The 23,557-nt window shown below is 40.8% G+C and overlaps 1 protein-coding gene and 1 non-coding gene across 2 annotated transcripts in view; one reads left to right on the plus strand and one right to left on the minus strand.

The window, feature by feature from the left end:
• CCND3 (cyclin D3) overlaps positions 1-23,557 on the minus strand; it is a 92,419-nt gene that overhangs the window by 30,200 nt on the left and 38,662 nt on the right. The window lies entirely within an intron of this gene.
• Positions 9,827-9,928, plus strand: LOC150007005 (small nucleolar RNA U13). The gene has a single exon (XR_016512210.1). It is a non-coding gene; the product is annotated as a small nucleolar RNA U13 (small nucleolar RNA).

Consider the following 23,557-nt stretch of genomic DNA (forward strand, 5'->3'; position numbering starts at 1 on the left):
GAGAGCTCACAAGGCTGCCAGGGGTCGGCAGGACGTGGACCCCTCCCGCCGCCCAAGTAGTATCAAACTAACAAGCCCAAGCACCCTCCCACCCCCACTGACGCATTCTTTCTTTAGATATGTTAATAGAGGACCAGGGTTAAGGTTGAGCCAGAGCTCCCGGGAGCCTTTGTTGTCTCTTTCAAGCAGTTGCATAGCTTTGCTCTGACCTGTGATGTATCCATTTTAGAGTTTACATCAGGGCAGAGGAACTTAATTCCAATTTCAGGGGAAGGTTCTTCCAGGCAGACCTCCTGCAGTGTGTGATGTAGCAAAATACATTAGGTCTTTAGATTCAGACCTGAATTAAAGTGTGGGTTCTGCTGTGTGACCTTGGCCAAAACATTAGGTTGTTAACCTTTTAAATGCGGTGGTTATGAGGGTGAGAGAAATGTACCTAAGAAGTCCAGTTTATAGTACGTGCTGCTATTACATTGTCCCCGTTTACCGAATGGCTTCATTCCTGAAAGCCTCCTGTGCTGTTGAAAATTCTGATGCCCCTGTTCCACTCCCAGTCCTGGATATCAGAATCTCCAGAAGTGGGGCTGAGGTTCTGTATTGTTTATCACCAGGTGATTTTGAAACACATCCAGAACTGAGAATCACAAGCCCCCTCTAGCCAAGAATTACTTTCTCCCTCCGCTACGGTCTGTATATCTTCACACGTAATTTATCACTCTGTCAGTGAACTCTCTTAGTAGGCAGGTTTCTCCATCCTATGAGTGGAAATTCTCAGAGGGCCACCCCCACCTAGAATGAATAGGGTTATTCCCAAATCAACAATCTATTGAGTCATACTTCTTCATCCACCAAGTTAGTCTCATTTCAAAAGGCAACCGGAAGCTTTCTAATTTATTAATTTATTCATTCATTTGCAGTTGCCCCGTTAAGTTTTCTACCACATGAATAATAGAGAACTCAAGCAAATTCTGGGGTGAAACTAGAACAAATGAGAAGAGGTTTAGCATGAGTTCACTCAAGTCTCCTCCAGGTATTAATAACTGTCCCATAATTAATAATAACAAGAATAACAAGGCCCTGGCTGGGTAGTTCAGTTTTAGAGCATAGTCCCGGTACACCAGGGTTGTGGGTTTGATCCCTGGTGGTCAGGGCACATACAAGAATCAACCAGTGAATACATCAATAACATCGATTTGTTGCTTCTCTCTCTCTGTCCCTCTGTCTCACTCTCTCTCTCTTTCTCCTCCCTCTCTCTCTCCCCCTCCCTCCCTAAAGTCAATTAAAAAAAAAAAAGAATAACAACAGTCACATAGCAATTACTTTGTGTCAGGCATTGTACTAAATGCTTTACATTAATTATTTTCATTCTCTAATTCAGCAATTTTAACTGGTGTGCAACAGAACTTTTTAAACATGAAATACACGACTATTTGGTCAGGGGCACGGACCTCTTTTCCCTTAGATTGTCAAATAAAAAAAATGACAACAGTCCACACAACAATAGTTATCTGGTGTGAATGAATCAAAATTATACCTATTTTTGGGGGGGTCAGATCAGCAATAAATATAACATTTTTTTGGTGTGCTGCAGAATTTTAGTATTAGTTTGTGTATCATGAGAGGAAAGTGATTGAAAATCACTGCTCTAATTTATTGTTATTCCTACTTTACAGAGAAGGAAACTGAGGCACTGAGAGGTGAAGTAACTTGCCCAAGTCCACACACCTAGTAAAAGGTAGAGGCAGAATTTGAATCCAGGTATTTTGGGTTTAGGGTTTGGATTTTACTACTTAAGGACAAACTAAGGAGAGGGGCTGTAAGCCCCCAGTGGCCCAGAATCAGAGACCACTGAAGAAGGCCCGATGCTGTCCCCCAGGCCTGGGGTGGGGTGGGGAGGGGCAAGTCCTAGAGAAACTGGACTGGGGGTCATGGCTGACCACAGGCCAATGGCTTCCTGGATTGCCTGGCAGAGGAATGAGAGATATGAAAGGGAAATTCCTCCAGGAAAAGAAAACATTCTTGAGGGTTTTTTTTTTCCTTTTGCCTCATCTCTGATTTCAGACCCAGGGTTTCTTTGCTGAGTCATGGAGGACATTTCGAAAAGCGTGGGGTGATGAAGGAGTGCCACCTCCAGAGTCCCAGGGCAACAGAGCCACCAAGCTGGACATTCTGGGGTCTCTCCTGGGCAGCGCAGCCTGGAAAGGTGACAACAGACAGCGCTTGTTCTAAAAATAGTTCACCAAGAGGAAGCAGATTCTACTCCTTTCTTATCTTTCCCTGAGTCTCTTCAATGAATAAATGAGAACATTAATAGACGCTTGGATGACTACACAAGTAAATAAGTAAGTGATTCAACAAATACTTACTGATCCTCTACTGAAGGCTCTGGAATCAGACACTCCTGAATTTGATTCCAGCACTGCCACTTGTGACCTGAGGCAGGTGACAGAGCCTCAGTTTCTTCTATAAAATGGGGATATTTGTTTCAGCCTACAAGGTTGGGGTGAAGGCCAAACGAGGGAAGAGAGGTCTTCACCTCTCTTGGCATACAGTGGGTATTCTGTAAATGGCACCCTTGTGTGCCAGGCACTGAGATGGGCAGGAAATCAAAGAGGAATAATCTCAGCCTGAAATAGAGGTGTAATGAATCAACAAGATAAATGATGCTAGAAGAGAGGCCAGTTTCCAAGGCTAAGGACCCAGAGAGGAAGAAGACCAACTGCCAAGCTGGGGCGCGGCACCTTGGCAAGATCTGCTCAAGTCTGCAGTCCAGGGCTTCTCAGACGATCACCTAAGCAGAATCACCCAGGACTTCGTGAAAATACAGACTCCCATCCAGCAGCTCTGGATGGAGCCTGAGAGTGTGCATGTCTAACTCACCACCTCCCACAGCATTTGCAGGACCTCGGGCCACACCTTGAGTCCACAGCCAGGCAGTTTTTAGGGTCCTCATTCAGACTTCTCTATTATACTTCGTACCCATTTTAGGGCGAACTGCTCAAAGTGACTTTCAGAACCTGCTAATTAACTAGGCAGCTACCTTGAGCCCCGACCCATATACAGCTGGTGAGTCTAATGAATGATTCTAAGAGCAACTAAGGCTCACATCCTTGAACTCGGTTATTTGCTTCCTCCAGCTTTCCCCTTTCCAGGCCGAATCATTCAAATGCTTCAAATGGTTTCACATCCGGTATTTTGTAATGAATTCCCTCTAAAAGGTCATAGATTTATGAAAAAGGAGTTGATTATGAATCTTTCTATTAATGTAAACCATCTTCATTCCACCTCAAGTGGTAGGAGAGGGGAAGCTGTACTGGAAAAGATGAGAAATTTTTGCTCATTTCACACAAACAGCAAACAGGGTAAGAGGTATCACAATTTAAATATTATTTTAGATAAATCACTATATCAGAATATATGAAGTGCTTATGACTCATATATGAACAAAGTTTTGATGGAGTTTTCCCCAAACTTGACAACTATCCTACTATGTATATGCCCTGACCAATAATGACCTGTGAAGCTGAAACAATTCTTTCTACACTATCAATAATTTAAAAACCTCCAATCAACCACGCTAGGGGAATACTGGGTTATCTTTTTTTATTCTACATGTGGAAGACATTACATAATCATTGTCATATGGAAATGTAACCAAAGAGGATGCAGCTAAAAGATGTGGAAATAGGTGTCCTAGAGAAGGGGCAAGCGGTTAACATAGATATTATGTTATTTTTCTGGATTTTACGATGGTTCGGCTTTAACATATTTTATAATTTGTTGTGATTTTATTTCAAAATCTAAATATTCACTTTGTATCTCTTATATTTGTGATTTTATATTGTTTCTTCTTAAAGAGGTTTTCAAAAATTGCATAAGCTTTAGACCCAACAAAATATGAAATTACCCTGGGTCATGGAAAGCACAGGCTTTGGGGTCAGACCTGGGCTTACATCTCATGTCTATCACTTGCTAGCTGTGTGCTGTGTGACCTTTGACAAATTACTTAACTTCCCTGAACCGTGCTTTTCTTCTTTGTCTATAACGGGATGGTAATATCTATCTTGCAGGCTTTTCTGATGATTAAATAAGATACGGCATGTAAAGTGGCTATTACGTGGCCATCTCAATGACCCGTGGTAAAGAGACAACTGAGGTTCGTTTGAGGCCACATAGCTGAGAACATGTACTTTAGAAAGAGTCTGGATTTCAAGTTTATATTAGTAACCCTCCCTCTCTATCTCCCCGCCTTTCAAGACAGAAAGCAAAAGGCAATCCTGTAGTATCCCCGAGCCCAAGTGGATCTAACCCATCCCACACTCTTTTTAAAAAAAATCCTCACCCCAGGATACGTTCATTGATTTGAGAGAGAGAGAGAAAAAAGCATCAATGTTGAGGAAAAACATTGATTGGTTGCCTCCCATACATGCCCAACCAGGGATCAAACGCCCAATGGAGGTATGTGCCCTGACCGGGAATCAAAACCGCAACCGTTTGGTGTATGGGACAACGCTCCAACCAACTGAACAACACGGCCAGGGCCATCCCTCCCTCTTCACCAAAGAGAGGGAGCAGAGAGTTTGCATCACTAGTACAACCCACCTCCATGTGGGGAAAGTGAAATGAACACCCCACTGACAGGTCCTATCAGAAATAATGAATCAGATGAAATTAAGAAATACTTGGCCTTTTGTTGAAATTATAAATTTGCTTACTGAATCTGTGTTCTCTTTTTTCCACCAACTCAACCCCAAGATTCTTCTCTTCTTTCCACAAACTTGTGCCAGTTTCTTTACAATTATCTCATTTTATTCTCACAGTGGCCTCATACAATAAGTAGTTATAACCTCATTTTGAGGAAAAAGAAACTGAGGCTCAGAAAGGTGAGGCATCTTATGAATCTCAGCCACAATGCCTTCCTGCCAATCACCCCTCGTGTATGTTTCTGTGCAGTGGAATTGGAATTTAGGTGTGGGAGCAGGGAGCGAACAACCAGAGGATCCTTGTGGTTCCACGTCTCCCTTGAACCCTAGCATTGCCCAGCCCTGCCAAACCACTCCTGATTCTCCTGAACCCGCCCTTCTGATACATGCTTTTGCTCCCAAGGTTCCCTGCAGAATAGAGCTGAAGAGCTGTTTGCTTCTCGAGGAGCCACTGGGTAGGCATCAGAAGACCCTGGATCTAACCTGGTTTGGCCACCATCTGACCCTTAGGCAAGTTGGTGATCTCTGTGGATCTCATTTGCCACACTTTAAAAATAAGGTAGGGCCCTGGCTGGTGTGGCTCGGTGGACTGAGCGCCGGCCTGCAAACTGAGGGGTCTCGGGTTCGATTCCCAGTCAGGGCACCTGCCTGGGTTGCAGGCCAGGTACCCAGTTTGGGGTAAGTGAGAGGCAACCACACATCGATATTTCCCTCCCTCTCTTTCTCCATCCCTTCCCCTTTCTCTAAAAATAAATAATAAAATATTTAATAATAATAAAAAGAGGTAGGAAAGAGATACTTCTGGGATTCTGTGCAATTTCAACATTCTCTAAGTGAGCCCATCAGGTGTACACAGAATGCAGATCATTGAACATGTTCTTGCTGATTTTCTGAAGATTCCCCACTGACCCTAAGCTACAGCATCCCGTTTATAGTGCATCCTGAAGGCTATAAAGAATACATGGTGATTAATATGTGACTGTGGAGTTTAGAGAGATGTGGCTCTGAATCCTGACTCTACCAGGCCCTGGCTCTATGCAAGTTGGGCAAGTCTTCATCTTCTTTTTTTTTTAAACATACATATATATATATATATATATATATATATATATATATATATATATATATATATATAATTTATTTTTAGAGATAGGGGAAGGGGAGAGGGAGAGAAATATCAATGTATGGTTGGTTGCCTCTCACATGCCCCCCCAACTGTGGACCTGGCTTGCAACCCAGGCACGCGCCCTGGCTGGGAATTGAACCAGCGACCTTTGGTTCACAAGCTGGCGCTCAATCCACTGAGCCATACAAGCCAGGGCAAGCCTTTATCTTCTTGAAGACTCCTTTTCCTCCTCTGTAACATGCTGGTTTAATAATGGTCTTCATCTCATTAAGCTCTGTGACAATAAAAGAGATGAGGCCTGGCAAGTGCTCAGTACCATGCTGAGGCTCAATGAACGAAGGCCATTGAGGTCATCGCCACATATGGTACCCTCAGGCCTCCTCCTGTTTTTCACCTGGAATATGGAACCTGAAGGGGATAACCTCAAAGGAAGACTGAGGTGGAGAAGGGAAGAAGGGACAAGGGACATGCGATAGACAGATGGAGGGACCTCAGATGGATGCACATGGGTGATCTGGGGAAGAGAATGGGCTCTCTCTCTGCCCACCCCCAGCCGCATACCTACACAATGTCAATGAGATGTCAACAAGATGGTGCTAGAGAACACTAAAATAGCCAAAGTGGGAATCACAGATAGTTCTGAAATGCATCCCAAACTGTCTATCTCAGCAGGCACTGCCAAATCCTAGGCTAAAGCACAGAGCCTGCTCCTTTCTTCTCTCCACACTGGCAACCCTCCTAATCAGAATTTCATTCTCCATTCAAGCAGTCAACTTGAAGCCTGCAATCCTTCTAGCCTCTGAGAGCTCAGCCCATCTGTTCTAAATCCTTTAAAACAAACAAACAAACTAATAAACCAAACAACTTCTTACCATTTCTCTCTCTTAAGAAAAAAACTTGGTATTTATTTAAAATAGTGAAGAATGGAAACAACCTAAATGTCCAACAATAAAAGCTTCATTTAATAAATTGTAACCCCATAATAGAGTATTATACTATAATAGAATAATATACTATGACAGAATATTGTACTATAGTATATAGAATATTATATTAGGGATTACGATTGAATATTAAAAGCAATCATGGATGTAAAATAGAGTGGTGGTTACCAGTGTGGGTCCTGCTGCTGGACTGACCTGTTTTAACTCCCAGATCCACCACATACCAACTATGTGACCTGACAAGTCTCTCTCTGCCTTAGGTATGCATTGGAAAAATGACAATAATAATAAAGAGTTCTGACTCTGCAGTTAGACTTCCTGACTGGTTTAAATCCTGGTTTTGTCACTTTTTAGTAGCTGTACAATCTCGAACAGTTCAAGTAAGCCATCTGTTCCTCAGTTTCCTCATCTGTAAATTAGGATCTACATACAGGGATTCTAGGGTGAGAATTAAATGAGATAACACACACTAAATCCTTAGAATAGTACTCAGCATAGCTAATGTTGACACTATCACTCCCCTATCCCCACCCAGCCTCTAACTTCTCAAGTGATTTCTAAATATAAATGCACGTCTAAACCACTTAGAGCATGCCACCTTGGAGAGGAACACCTGAGCCACTCTAGATGTGCAACAGCACCCAGCATCCAGCTCCAGTGGGCCCTTGGCAGGGGTGTCTGTCATCAGCAAGATCTGGTTAAGCAGGCACGAAGCCTCACCCCTTTGGCAGGAGCAGCTGGGGCTTGTTGGGGGCTCAGTTTAGTCTGCTGGAAAAACAACAGCCTGACTTCAGTGTATCGTGTACCACGTGATGATGTGCTCTGCCCTTGAGCTTAACTGGAAACTCACCGGCTTTCTGCACAGGGTTCCTGATGGAGGGTCCCAAGTACCCTCGTTACCATTAAACAACAGCCCAATTTAGCTGGGGTCACAGAGAGGCAGCCACCTGTTGAACCACAGCACGGTTCAGTTCCCATCTTAGTTCTTCCTGGCACTACTGTCAACCCATAAAAGGGGGCTACAGGGTGGAGGACCAATCCGCTATTTGTCTTGAGCCCAACTGTCAATTCCCCCAGGCTCTTGGCTTCCAACAGAATTAGGCGAGTTCCATAGGGCATATTATACTTTTCAGAGTTTATACACTGATCCCATTTAAAAAAGATGATTATGGTTTACATGTGTCTCATGTTAACCATTTTAGAAAATGCTTTGTCCTCCACTAACTAGCATAGTTTCATCTTTACAAGGACACTGGGAGCTGAACTAGAAAAACTCAAGAGAGGGGAAGGTAAGGCCAATGGAGGTACGGGGCACTGCCTGAGGAGGCAACTTCAAGGCTTCACGGTGGCATGACCTCAGCAAAGACACCTCATGCCCGGCCTACCTCCTCAGCACATCCAGAGGGGACTTCCACCCCTAGGATGAACTCAAGGCCACTGGGGCCCCAAGATGGGGGGCATCCCACACAGCTGAGTATAAACAAACAGTAGGAGACACAGCTGCTGAGTGGACAGGATGGAGGCACCCGGGCCCCTGGCCAGCACATTCTCTCCCTGCAGGCTTTTCACCAGGGGCAGCCAGAGGGGAATCAGAAGGGGATTTGATGGGTAAGGGACTGGATCTAAGGGAGGCAGCCACAGTTCCAGGGTTGGGGGCACAGGCCAGGAGAGGTGAGTCTTTCTGCAACAGGGAAAATTTTCAGGCCAAACCAGGCCACCTAGTCACTCAGTGACCTCTTGCTTTTTAAAAAAAGTATCCAGGGCTATTGGACCTTTCTTTGTAGTTAATGTTACGTTCCCAGTCCAGTGACAATCAGGCCTCATTGGCCTGGAAGCCATTCTGTCTCTTTAAGGTAACTCCATCCATTCTATTTGGGTCTCATCGCCTTCCTCTCAGAGTGTGGTTCTTTTTCCTAGCTCTGGGTGGAGGTGAAGGAAGTAGGAAGAGATATATCTCTGGAGCTGTTGGATGGTACTTATTATTGTTATTATTATTTTATATATGAGGAAATTGAGGGTCTGAGAAGTTATGATAACAAAACTGTATAGGAAAGATATCAGACAATAAGCTCCTTGCGGTAGAGACCCTGCTGGGCTGACCTCAGTAACACCTCCTGGCCCACAGAAAAGAGCCTCCCCAGCAGAAGGCTTCGGCATAAGCTTGCTAATTTGAATGCAGAATATGTGAGGCGCAGGGCCACAGGGCAGCTGTCCCTAAAACAGGTTGACTCTGCCAGGAGGGTATCTTCAAAGAGCTGTACAATCATTGTAGTGACAGAGCTGTATAGATCCATTCACATCTTCAAACAGTCCCCCATCTAAAAGCTCACATGTGCAGAGTAACTCCTTGGATGAGGGGGTCCAGCCTGGGCCCTGAAATGAGAGTCTCAGGGTCAGAGGGAATTCAGAAGTACCTAATTCAGCCTAACCAAATTATTCACTTTCCCCACAGCCCTAGTTCCCAGAAGCTTACATCTCAAAGACCTATAAAATTTCCCCCCAAAATCTAGAAACCAAAAACTTAAGGCCATTACCAAGTAAAGTTATTAGGGAAAAAACCAATAGCCTATATATAATGTACTTCATAAAATAAAGAATACCTGAACATCAAATCCTTAGAGAGGGCTCAGAATAAAGGACATTACCTTTAGTGGAAAGAATTTAATTGTATAAAAAACCCAGTACATCATCTGATGAGAACTAGTCTCGAATCACAGTCCTGTACCAGCCACAATGATCCATGTGGTACTTGTACTTCTTCAATGATGCTAGCCCACACTATCTGAGACAACCCAATCTAGTTCCAAAAAACTTTGACTATTTTACTAAAAGATTTTAGTTATTTATTTTTAGAGAGAGGGGAAGGGAGGGAGATAAACATCAATGTGTGGCTGCCTCTCGTACACTCCCAACCAGGGAGCCGGCCCACAACCCAAGCATGTGTCCTGACCAGGAATCGCACCAGCGACCCCTTGGTTTGCAGGCTGGTGCTCAATCCACTGAGCCACACCAGCCAGGGCAAAACTTTAACTATTAAGATTTTTTAAACGTAGATCCTTTCGTAGTTCATAAGTGTGATGATTGGGTGTTCATGTTCGTGTGACATGTGCGTCCCTCAAACCTTGTTATAGCATTGGCACATTACCCATCTGATGTTAAAAAAAATTTTTTTAATGTATAATCTATAAATATATTGGAAAAAAATTAGACCTGTTAGGGATAACACTTTAGGAACTTATGTCTATCCAGTCCACTCTATTATATATTTTTTATCACCTTCCACTGAGGCCAGGTCTCCAGAAGTAATGAGAATAATAGCTAATATACCGAGCACCTACTATGAGCTAAAGTTCTAAGTGATTAACGTGCATTCATTCAGTTACTCCATAGAACAACCTTATGAGGTAAGTAGAATTATTATTGCTGTTTACAGATTTTTAAAAAGCACAGAGTAATCTGCCCATGTAAGTGGCCAAGTTCAGATTCAAACCCCAGGAGCCTGGCTCCAGAGCCCGTACTCCAAAGCATCACACGTTTGTGGTAAGGCTTTCTTACATATCCAGTTGGAAGGCAAACAATACACTTTCCATTTCCCTCTTCCTCCCATGGCCCTTGTCCCAGTTCATCCTCTTCTGCCCTCTCTACTGGACTACTGCACTAAACCTAACCTATATTCCTGCTTTTCCGTCCAAAGCACTCCCTACAATCCTGCACATATTTAAGTTGTTAATCTAAAATTATTCTCATTACAAAAGTAGTTACGCTTAATTAAAGAAAATTTGGCATATATAGAGTAGAAAGAAAAAACCCCAACCTATTCATAGTCTTACCAACCACTGAAACCATCTCTATGACACATTTTGATAATGTTCCTTCCAGCCTCTTTTTTTAATACACAAGCCATTTTTTTAAAACATGAGATTAAAAAAAAAAAACAACTTGGCCTTAATATTTTAATGAAAATTATTTCATGAGCATTTTTCATGTTATTAAATATATTTACATTGTCAATGTAAAGTTAAGCTCTGATCATACTGCTCAAAAATGTTCAATATCTCCCCCTATCCCTGTCAAATAAATTTCAAATCCCTCAGTTTGATATTTAAGGTTCTGTTTAATCTATTGCAGTGTGTTTTTTCTCCTACTTTTCCATACCCTAGCCTCTGTCTCAACATGTATTCTTACCAGATGGGACCTCCAGTGCTTGAATACTTACCGTACTTTTTTCACACACCACTTGGCCTTTGCTGAATCGCACATTCTAGATTTTAGATGACACACCCAATTTTGACTGGTCTATGCTTAAGATGAACTCTTATTTCACACACAAACCTATGTCCATCCTATACCCCAAGCTCTGCCATCATTTGCTCAGGGCAAAAATCTTGACGTCAGCTCTGAATCCTCTCTTTCTCTCATGATACACATCCAGTCTATGAGCAGTTCTGCCCTGGAATATCTGTCGTGAACTTTTCAGCATCTGTCTCATGACTTCTCAAATCCAAGCTTCCTCTATTTCTCTAATAGAATTGCCTATTTCTGGGCCTTCCTGCTTCACTCTGCCCTCCATGCAGACTGTTTCCATTGCAGCAGCCAGAGGTCCTTTGAAAACATAAATGAGCCCTGGCTGGGTAGCTCCATTTGTTAGAGCATTGTCCGATACACCAAGGTTGCATGTTTGATTCCCAGTCAAGGCACATACAAGAATCAACCAATAAATGCATAAATAAGTAGAACAGCAAATCTCTCTCTCTCTCTCTCTCTCTCTCTCTTTCTAAAATAAATAAATAAATAAAGTAAATATGATGTCTCCTTTAAAAAAAAAAAGTCAATTAGAGCAAAACATTTCTAATGACTTTCCAACGCATTTAGAATAAAAGCCAAAATGTTAGGCCATGACTCTCTCTTTGACCTCATTTATTACCATTCCTACCTTCTTTTCCTCCAACCACATTTGCCTCCTAGTGGTACCTCAATCTCAAGAATTAGTTCAGGTCTTAACGCCTTTATACCTGCCGTTTCCTGGGCCTGAAAGCTCTTCCTCTACAGCCGTGCTGTCCAATATGGTGGCCACAGGTTTCCACTGAGCACCTGAAATGTGGTTAGTGTGAATTACAGTTTGTTTCTGAATGTAAAATACACACTGGGTCTCAATGCCTTAGTTACAAAAGATGTAGAATATCATATTAATAATTTTTATATTGATTACATAATGAAGTTATATTTTAGCTGTATTAGGTAAAGTTAAATGTTATTAAAATTAATGTCACCTGTTTCTTTTTACTTCTTAAATGAGGCTGCTACAATATTTTAAATTACCTTTGTGGTTTGAATTGTATTTCTATTGGATAGAGCTTCCCTGGACGGCTGGTTCTCCACCCTAGTTACACATGAGAATCACCCAAGGTACTTAGAAAGTGTCGCTGTCTGGGTTCCAGCTGCAGAGATTCTGATTCAATTGGCCTGAAGTATGTCCTGGGCATTGGGATTTTTAAAAATCTGCCCCCCTCGGTGGTGGGGGAAAAAAAAAAAAAAAAAAATCTCCCCCAGGTGATTCTAATATCCAGCCAGAACTGAAAATCACCATGGTTCCAGATTTTTCAACAGCTGCTTATTCAGGTCTCAGCTCTAACATCACCACCCCAGAAAGACCTTTCCTGACCAGCCCAATTAAAAAGACACCATCATGCCCAGACATTGGCTCTCTATGCCCACACAGACCTTGCTTTATCTTTCTTCATAATTTTTTCACTGTTAGATATTATATTACAAACTCAGTTGTTTATGTGCTTATGATCTGATTCCCCGTTAGCGCTTATAACATTCCCAAAGGCAGGAAGTTGGTCTTATCCCTACAGTATTTTCAGCCTAGAACAATGCAGAGCATGGAGAAGATGCTTAATAAATATTTGTTAAATGAATAAATGAATGTTCAGGCCATGGATCCATGAAACTGAGGGCCTCAACTGCTGGAAGAAGCCACCCGCCATCAAGCCGATCACTTCTCAGAGACCCACCATAAGTAATGGCTACATGCTGGGCACCCCCTAGCTTTCTCCTTCTCTTGTTCCTTCCGACTCACCCTCTCCATTAAAATATTACCTCTACAGTGTAAACTTAATATGTTCCAGGAAAATGATTAGACAATAAGGATCAAACATTTAAAAAGTACTCATATTCTTTTTTCTTTTTTTTAAAGTACTCGTACGAGTATTCTTCTAGGAATCTAGTTCAGGGAAGCCAGAGAAGGATACATATTTGTATTTATTTGGATAATCATCCCAAGATTTTATACAACATTAAAGATATGGAGAAATGCTCACAATATTAAATCAGAAAAAAAAAAAGAAATTTAAGTAGAAAAACTGGTTAAGATGGTCAGAAACAAAAAGCAAACTAGTAAAAAACCTAGCTAGAAAAGATGATTCCTACAATATATATATTTTTCTTATCGCAAATGCTAGCTTTTATTTGTTTGTTTGTTTGTTTGTGTGCTTATTTATTTATTTTTGATGCTATTACAGATGTCTATGATTCCTACTATATTAAAGTATCAATGCATGATGGGGGTGGGGGCAGTGCTGACATGTTCTATCTCTTGTTCTGGTGCTTTCTGCTTGTCACATGACATCTGTGATTTGTGCTACTGTTTTATGCTCAGAGAGAAATACGCTAAAACATTACTGTAAGTCATTTATAGTGAAATTATGGGTGATTTAAGTCTTCTTTAAAAGTGTTCTTTGCTTTCTATAATAACACGCTATATTTCTAAGAAAAAAATGAACAAAAATTAAACCTCATTCCTATTAGAAATGATCATGCCTTATTACAGGTCTTTTGGAAAGCAATTTATCAATAGATATCAAAACCTTTACAAATTTTCAAATCAGATATAGAAAATGTTTAGAAAAATCCACAGCAAACCATTAACAGTGATCATTTCTGTGGAGTCTGTCTGGAGCAAGGGGGTGTGGGAAAACTTTTACTTCTATACTTGGTATATTTCTGTACAGTTTATACATTTAATAATGAGCATGTGCTACTTTCAGAATCACACACACACACACACACACACATCAAACCCATGACCAAGAATACTATTTCCAGAAATCTATCCTTTAAAAAAGTTGTTAATAAACAATCTGAATGTGCCTATATCTATTACAGACATTGAATCAATAATTAATAACCTTCCAAAACAGAAAGCACCAGGTGCAAACAGGTTCATTGGTGAATTCTACCAAACATTTAAGGAAAAAATTATACCAATTCTTTATGATCTCTTTTAGAATATAAATGCAAAAGAAATACTTCCCAACTTGTTCTATGAGGCCAGCATTACCTTAATACCAAGCCAGATAAAAACATTATAAGAAAACTACAGACCAAATTGCTCATGAATATAGATGCAAAAATCCTCAACAAAATATTAGCAAATTGAATCCAACAATGTATAAAAATTATATACACCATGACCAAGTGAGACTTATCCCAGGTATGCAACATTCAAAAATCAATTAATGTATCCATCACATCAATAGGCTAAAGAAGAAAAATCACACAATGATATCAATAGATACAGAAAAAGCATTTGACAAAATCCAGCACCCACTCACGATAAAATCTTTGTTCAAACTGGGAATAAAGGGGAATGTCCTCAATTTGATAAAGAACATCTACCAAAAACCTAAAGCTAATACCATACTTAATGCTGAGAAGATCGAGGTTTCCCACAAATATAAGGAACAAGACAAGGATGTCCCTTCTCATCACTATTTTCAGTGCTGTACTGAAAGTCCTAGCTAATGTGCAATAAGACAAGAAAAGGAAATAAAAGGTATACAGTTTGGAAAGGAAGAAACAAAACTGCACTTGTTCACAGATAACAGAATTGTATACATAGAAAATCTAAAAGAACCACCACCATCAACAAAAAAATCCTGGAACTAACAGAAAATTATAGCAAGGGTATGGGGTACAAAGTCGATATACCAAAGCCAATCGCTTTTCTAGATGCAAGCAAGTGGAACAAGTGGAATTTAAATGACCATTTACATTAACACCAACCCCAAATGAAATATTTGCACATCTAACAAAATATGTACAAGATGTAAACTAGGAAAACTACAAATTCTGATGAAAGATATATTTTTAAAAAACCTTAAATAAATAGAAATATTCCATGTTCATGGATAGGAAGACTCAATATTGTCAAGACATGAGTTCTTCCCAACTTGATCTATAGATTCAACACAATCCCAATAAAAATCCAAGTAACTTATTTTGTGAATATTAACAAACTGACTCTCAAGTTTATACATAAAGGCAAATGACCCAGAATAATTAACTCAATATCAAAAAAGAATACAGTCAGAGCCTGACACTACCTAACTTCAAGACAGTGTAGTATTTGTGAAAGAAGAGGCACATGGTTCAATGGAACAGAACAGAGCCCAGAAATCAATCCACATAAACATAATCAACTGATCTTTGAAAAAGGAGCAAAGGCAATAGATGAAGCAAAGACACCCTTTTCAATAAGTGATGCTGGAAGAACTGGACAGCCACATGCAGGAAAATAAAAATGAATCTAGACTTCCGGCCAAGATGGAGGCCTAGACTGACACGCTCTGTCTCCCTCCACAACTAAGAAGCAATACAACTACTATACTGCAAAACCAGAAATAACCAGAAGTTCCAGAAAATAAAGCTACATGAAGTCCAATGTATGAAGTTATAAAGAAGTGGTGCTCGTCCAGACGGGTAGGAGGGGGGAAGCCAGGGCAGAGAGGTCAAGCTGTGCTGGTGGCAGCAGCTGAGGCGACGGCGGTGGGAAGGCGGTAAGCACAAACAGCTGTATTTAAGGGGAGGCGAGAAGCGCCTGGGGAGCACCCCTGACTGCAGACCAGACCCGTCAGCTCGCGATTCCAACACCGGGGAAGGCAGACCCCCTAGTTGCCTCGGACTGTGAGGGCTGGAGGGCATGGGGATGGAGGAGGAGGCTCCCGGTCTCTCAGCGGAGAGCGAATGACAGGAATCCATCTTGGATCCCCACCCCCACACAAAGGGCCATGGTGTGGTGAGAAGGGTCGCCCAGTAGTGATGAGTGCACAGGGGTCTGCCCCCTATAGTGAGTGTAGGAGGTGTGATAGCCCCACCCAGGAAGCAAAGGTAAACACAAAACTGTTAGGATGGCAGGGATCATGATAGAGATCCCAATCACGCAGCTGACCAGACAGCAAATATATGATCTATCGGACCAGCAGATAGGAAATCTTTCTGAGGCACAGTTCAGAGTTCTAGTTATAAGAAAGCTTACAGACCTAACAGCGGATCTTAAACAAGACGGGGAAGTAATGAAGGCTAGTCCTGCTAAAATGAACAAAAACACATATGAAACAAGTGGTGAGGGAAGGAAAACCGGAAATCAAATCAACACATTGGAACATAGGGAAGGAACAAACAGTCAACTAGTGCAGAAAAAGGAAACGAAAAGTGAGGAAAATGAGGAGAGGCTCAGAAACCTATGGGACAGCTATAAGCGGGCCAACATCCAAATTACAGGGTTGCCAGAAGGTGAAGAAGAAGAACTAAAAATTGAAAAATTATGTGAAAAAATAATGAAGCAGAAGTTCCCTAACTTAGGGAAAGAAATAGACTTACAGGTCCAGGAAGCACAGAGAGTTCCAAAAATACTGGACCCAGGGAGAACCACACCAACACACATTATAATCAAAATGTCAAAAATTAAGGATAAAGAGAGAATCTTAAAAGCAGCAAGAGAGAAGAAGAGAATTATGTACAAAGGGGTCCCAATAAGACTATCAGCTGATTTCTCAAAAGAAACTCTGCAGGCAAGAAGGGACTGGCAAGAAATATTCAAAGTAATGAAAAGTTAAAACCTACAACCACAATTACTCTATCCAGCGAAGCTGTCATTCATAATAGAAGGGCAGAGAAAGTGCTTCCAGGACAAAGTAAAACTGAAGGAGTTCATCAGATCCAAACCACTGTTATATAAAATGTTAAAGGGCCTTGTTTAGGAGAAAGAGGATCAAAACTATGAACATTAAAATGAAAACTGTATCACAACAACCAACAACAGAAGCTAGAGAATCGAAACAAGGCAAACTAAGTAGGAAAATAATTATAAGTATGGGGGACATATTTGGGGGAGGTCAGCGTGGAGGAAAGGGAGGGAGTTGGTACAGGAATTAAGAAGCATAGTAGGAGGGAGTGGAGTAGACAGGAAGATGTTGAGAAGAACTATATGCACAACCAATGGGCATGGACTAAGGCGGGGGACAACTGGAGGGAGGGATGTCACTGGGTGGAGGGGAACAAAGGGAAAAGAAATTGGGACAACTGTAACAGCATAATCAATAAAGCATATTTTTAAAAAATGAATCTAGACACAGACCTACACTCTTCACAAAAATTAACTCAAAACAGATCATAGACTTTAAATGTAAAATGCAAAGTATAAAAATCCTAGAAGACAACATAGGAGAAACCTTAAAATGATCTTGGATATGATGGTGACTTTGTAGATATCACACCAAAGGCATGATCCATTAAAAAAAAAGCAATAAGCTGGACTACCTTAAAATTGAAAACTTCCACACTGTGAACGACAACGTCAAGAGACTGAGAAGCTAAGCTACACATTGGGATAAAATATTTTCAAAAGATACATCTAATAAAGAACTACTGTCCAAAATATACGAAGAAATCTTAAAGCTCAAAAATACAAAATTAACCATCTGATCTAAAAATGGGCCAAAGTCCTGAAGAAGATGTACATCATTAAAGGAGATATTCTTACGGCACATAAGTATATGAAGAGATGCTTAACATCATATGTCATTAGACAACTGCAAATTAAAACAAAAATGAGCCCTGGCTGGTGTGGCTCAGTTGGTTGGAGCCTTGTCCCATACACCAAAAAGTTGTGGGTTCGATTCCCAGTCAGGGGACATACCTGGGTTGTGGGTTCAATCCCCAGTTGCGGCACAAATAAGAGGCAATCAATCGATGCTTCTCTCTCATATTGACATTTCTTTCTCTCTCCCTTCCTTTCTTTCTAAAATCAATAAACAAAATTAAAAATAAATAAATAAAAATATAAAACAAAAATGAGATAACACTTGTGTAGGAAAAACCTCATTTCTTCTCCTGTATGTCCTTCTCCTTTACTTTCACACTATCATACTCACAACACTTCTGACACCAGGTCTGGGTTATTTCCCTCCACACTAAGCAATTCTGCAACACCAGCTGGGTATCCTACAATTTAACTGAATTATAACACTATCTACCTAGTGTCAGATCCTCAGGTTAAGGGCTCAGTCCCATGACCTGAGTTTTCCCCACTGCAGGTTTCCCACAACTTATGCCTGACTTGGCTACAAATCAGAGATTCCCATGAACTTTCCCCCTTAGGTTCAATTAATTCGCTAGAGCAGCTCACAGGACTCAGGGAAACAGTTACATCTCCCAGTTTATTAAAGGCTATGATAAAGGATACAGATAAACAGCCAGATGAAGAAATACATAAGGGGCTCTAGTGTAGGAGCTTCTGCCTCTGTAGAGTTGGGGTACATCACCCTCTTGGCACATGGATGTGTTCATTGACAGGGGGGCACCCCAAACCCCACACTACTGGGATTTTGTAGAAGGCTTCCTCACGTAGGCATGATCAGTTATGAATTCTGTTTCCAGCCCCTCTTCTCTCTCTACAGAATGAAAAGGCAGGGCTGAAATTCCAAGCTTCTAATCATGGTCTTTCTGATGACCAGTCTCCATCCAGAAACCGTTCAGAAGCCCACTCAGAGTCACCTCATTAGAACAAAAGACACTCCTATCACCCAGGAACTTCCAAGGGACTTAGGAGCCCTGTGTCAGGGAGTGGGGTCAAAGACCAAATATTAGAACAAAGGTGCTATCAGTGCTCTTATCACTTAGGAAATGACAAGTGTTTTAGAAGTCTGTGCCAGGCATTGGGAACAGAGACCTATATACAGTATATATATTTTATATTATTTCACACCACTATACACCTATCAGAAGGCCAATATCCAGAACTCTGACACCACCAAATGCTGGTGAGGATGTGGAGCAACAGGAAATTTCAGTCATTGCTGCTGGGAATGCAGAAAGGTACGGCCACTTTGAAGACAGTTTGGCAGTTAGAAAATTAAACATACTCTTCTCATACAATCCAGCAATAGTGCTGCTTTGTATTTACCCATGAGCTGAAAACTTCTATCCATACAAAAACCTGCACATGAATGTTTATAGCTGCTTTATTCATAATTGCCAAAACTTGGAAGCAACCAAGATCTCCTCAGTAAGTAAATGGATAAATTAACAACTGTGCTACATCCAAAAAATGAAATATTATTCAGCACTCAAAAAAAAAAAAAAAAAAAAAAGAGCTATCAAGCCATGAAAAGACATGGATGAAACCTAAATGCATATTACTAATTCAAAAAAGCCAATCTGAAAAGGCTACATACTGTATGATTCCAACTACAGGACATACTGAAAAATGCAAAACTATGGAGACAGTAAAGAGAACAGAGGTTGCCAGGGCCTACGGGAGGGGAGGGATGACTAGGTGGCGTACAAAGGATTTCTAGGGCAGTGAAAATACTGTGTGTAAAACTATAATGGTGAATACATATCATCAACATTTGTCAAAGCCCATAGAACATACACCACCATGAGTGAACCCTAATATAAACTATAAACTTTGGGTGATAATGATGTAGCAATGTAGGTTCATCAGTTATAACAAATACACCACTCTGAGGCAGGATGTTGATAGTGGGACTGAAAGTAGGGGAGGTTGTGGGTATGTGGGGGACAGAGGGTTTATGAGAACTCTATTTTCCACTCAGTTTTGATGTGAACCTAAAAACAATAGTTTATTAATTAAAAAAAATACTTATACATAGAAATGTATCAAGGTTATTTATAACAGCAAAAAATTATAAACAACCTTATAGTCTAATAGAAGGAAAATGGTTATATGAATTATATCCCACAACCACTCAGTTATATTTATAATAGCAGGGCAAGTGCTGAGAAGTTGAAAAGAGCAGGTATATCTAATTGTATAAATGGATAATAAAATTACATACTGCAAAAAGACTAGGAGGACAACATACTGAAATGTTAGCACTGAGTTGTCTTTGAGTTTTACATTTTGTTTTTAGAAATGTGTATTCTTTTGATTGTAAACCTCATGATAGAAAACTTAAAAATACATAAATGTATAGCAAACAGAAATCACCCATAATTCCACTATGTAGAGATAGCAGGGATCTTCTTAAATTGTGAGACTGTGGGTTATTTTCTTTTCTTTCTGTGTTCTAATATTTGTAGATTTCCTACTATTTGTAGAAAACACAATACACTTTTATAAAATCCTCTTCAAGCATCAGTTCTAAAGCCACCATCAGCCTCTCCACAGAATCACCTGAAACCTCCAGTTCGAATGGATCCTTCATCCTTGTTTATACTCTGATATGTATCTACTTTAGCCCGAGATAAGTTTATTTTGTATGCTTATTAACTGTGTGCTTTTATTTTCCTCAGTCTTTGCAGGCAGGGACAAATCTTACTCATTTTTATATCCTGCCCCACCACCTCCAGCTCCTAGCTCTATGTCTAAAAATTTATTGATTAAATGTCCCTGCCAGTATCCTCATCTGCCCCTCCCCCAGCCAACAGGATGGATGTTCAGAGAGGGTCTGTCTTCTTTAAGGGGAGCTCGGTGGCCTAATCTCTCCAGCTTCCTAGCTGGAATGCTGCCCCCCTCTCCCTTCCACACACCAGGACACAAAGGGTGAGGCATATTCCCCAGAAGGGCCCCAATCATAATGCACCTTTGTATGAAGCAGCAATTTGTACTTTTGGAGGAAACCATTTACCAGATTAACTAGTTGGCACTGACATGCAGAATCTGACCCTGGGACAGATACAAGAAAACTAAGGTGGAATGGTGAGGGGGTGGCAGAGTGGAGATCTGGGTGGTGGGGAAAAGTCTGGGTGTTCTGGGGTAGAAAAGTCAGATTGGGACAAAACAGGCACGGGGGCAGCCATGGTGCTGGAGCAGCTGGCACTTAAATTAAATTACACCTACTTTACCAAATAGCTTAGAACCAAAGTGTGAGCTGATAACCAGGAGCCGTGTGATAATCCAGCCAGACACAGTCACCTCTAAGGGCCCTTCTAGTCTGTCAATTTAGAACTTCAAGCCACCATTTCTTCTCTGTCCCTAACGATAACAATATCTGTAATTATACAGCACTTACATTGTGCCAGTCATAGGCCTATGCTTTTTATTATAGTAACTTGCTTAACCTAAAAACCAGAAGAGGGGGGTTTAATTATCTTTATATTACAGATGAGAAAACTGGCACAAAAAGATTAAGTAACTGGCCCACTGCTAGAAGTGGCCGAGCTATCTCGTGAGGCCCTCAGAATCTGTGCTCACCCGTGCTCTGCTAGCTTCTTTAAGTGATAAGAACTTCCCTTCACTTCCAGATCCAGGCTCTTGAGGCCTTTGCACAGCACTGTAACTTTCCCTTTCTGGTTCTGTAGGAGGGAGCAGAGGTACTGGAAAGTTTCTAGCACAGAGGTGATTTTTACTTACCTTCAGGGGTAGTTCAGAGGTGACCTTATAATAAATAAGCTCTTTAAAAAAAAGGAGATCCTGCCCTGGCTGGGTGGTTCAGTTGGTTGAAGCATATTGTCCCATACATCAAAAGGTTAGATTCCCCATCAGGGTAATGTCTAGGTTGTGGGTTCTGTACCTGCATCGGGGCGTGTAGGAGAAGTAACCAATTGATGATTCTCTTGTATCCATGTTTCTCTCCCTCTCTCTCTCTCCCTCCCTTTTAAAAACATTTTTAAAAGGAGATACTCCTATTCCTGATTGTGTAGGATTCAAAAAAACTCCTTCCACACCCTCCCTTCCTCCCTTTCTATCAGCACACTCAAATACTGAGTTTATTTAGTCTTAAAAATAACCTCTAAGTTAGTTCTGCAGCTGAAAGGATTCATACATTTAAAAGTAATTGTTTGTAGACTTACTATGTGCCAAGCACTGACATAGGTGCCAAATAATTTTTTCTTGGCTTGGAAGTATTATTGCAGTGAACAAGATGACAGAAAAAAAAGTAAAGGTCTTGTCAGGCAGGGACTGAACACATGGGACTACTGAAGTCAGTCTCCTCTGCTTCACAAGCAGAACAGCAAAAGGAACATGTCAGAAGTAGCTGATGTCAAAGACGCCTCTGAAGCAGCTATGGCCCACACTGGTTAGAAGCCCAACGAATCCTTTGCTCTTCCTGGTACACAGAAAACTACAATTCCCAGCTTCCTTTGCAGTTAGTCAAAGGTGGGGTATGCCCCTGGGTCAGGACAATGGAATGCGGACAGCAAGGATGTTGCCTCTTCAGACCTGGGTCAGAGAGGCCACGCAGTCCTCACACTCTCAGTTACAAGAGAGTAGGATGCAGAGGAAGCTAATGGGGGTCAGGATGCAGACACTGTGGAAGAAGTAAGGGGCCTATATCCCTGAGTCACTGCTTGGAAGTTATGGGGGGAAAAAAAATCTGTTTAATTTTATATACCGAAGTCTGTTGTGCTAGGAGAATGATGGACAATGGTTCTGATATATTTGGTAGAAAAAGGGAAACAAGCTTCCCCTGGTCTGAGAAGCTTTCCATGACTTGATCACCCTCCTCCTCACAGGGTTTATTTCTTCTCTAGGGTCTCCTGAAGCACCTTGTATGAATTTCTACAACGGTATTTCTAGCATATATATTTAAGGTCAGTCTTCTAGTAAATGGTGAGTTCCTTAAGGGTAGGGCTTAACTTAAATCCATCACTTAGGTGCTCAAAAAGCTGAAATGATTTGGTGAAGAGAAAAGATGAAGAATTTAACTTTGGACAAAATGCTTTATATTGATGGTAATATTTCCAAGTGGTCCTACTCAACTATATTTTAAATAAGGGCTTCAAACTCAGGTAAGAGGTCAGCGATGATATGGGAATGTCAGAGAAGTTGCAACATTTAGAAGAGATCTTCAAGATTAAGAGTATGACATTGACAAGCCCTTTTTACCATTATTTTATATCATTCTCAGACCAATCCTCTGAACTAGTTATTAGCTTCAAAAATGAAGAAGTTGAGGCTTAGAGAGGTTAAGAAATTTGCCTATGATCATAAAATGGTAAACTGCTGATCTAGAATTCAGGATAAAAGCAACAGCAACACAATAATCATAATAGTAGTTACAAAAATAATAAGTTACTATTTATTGAACACTTACTATGATCCAGATAACTTAATAATTTAAATACACTTACATCTTGCAGCCACCCTATGAAATAGTATTTGCAAATGCAAAAGCATGGCTTTATCAACCAGCTAAGCCCTTAACCATCTATGGCTTTTGGGGACACTGATTGCTTGATGGCTAGAACAATAATAATTTGCAAAATAATTTACATACAGTTTGCAAAGTGAATTCCCATACCTTATCTCATTTGATTCTCACAACGTGGTGTGCAAGGCATGTATTCTATGAGTGTTTCAATTTTGTTTGTTCATTTATTTTGTTCTTTAGATTCCTCTTATAAGTGAGATTGTATGGTATTTGTCTTTCTCTGTCTGACTTATTTCACTTAGCATGATGCCCGCTAGGTCCACCCATACTGCCACAAATGGTAAGATTTCATTTTTTTATGGCTGAGTAACATTCCATTGT

This window comes from Furipterus horrens, unplaced genomic scaffold, assembly GCF_987537825.1.
Source record: "Furipterus horrens unplaced genomic scaffold, mFurHor1.1.pri manual_scaffold_6, whole genome shotgun sequence".
NCBI lineage: Eukaryota > Metazoa > Chordata > Mammalia > Chiroptera > Furipteridae > Furipterus > Furipterus horrens.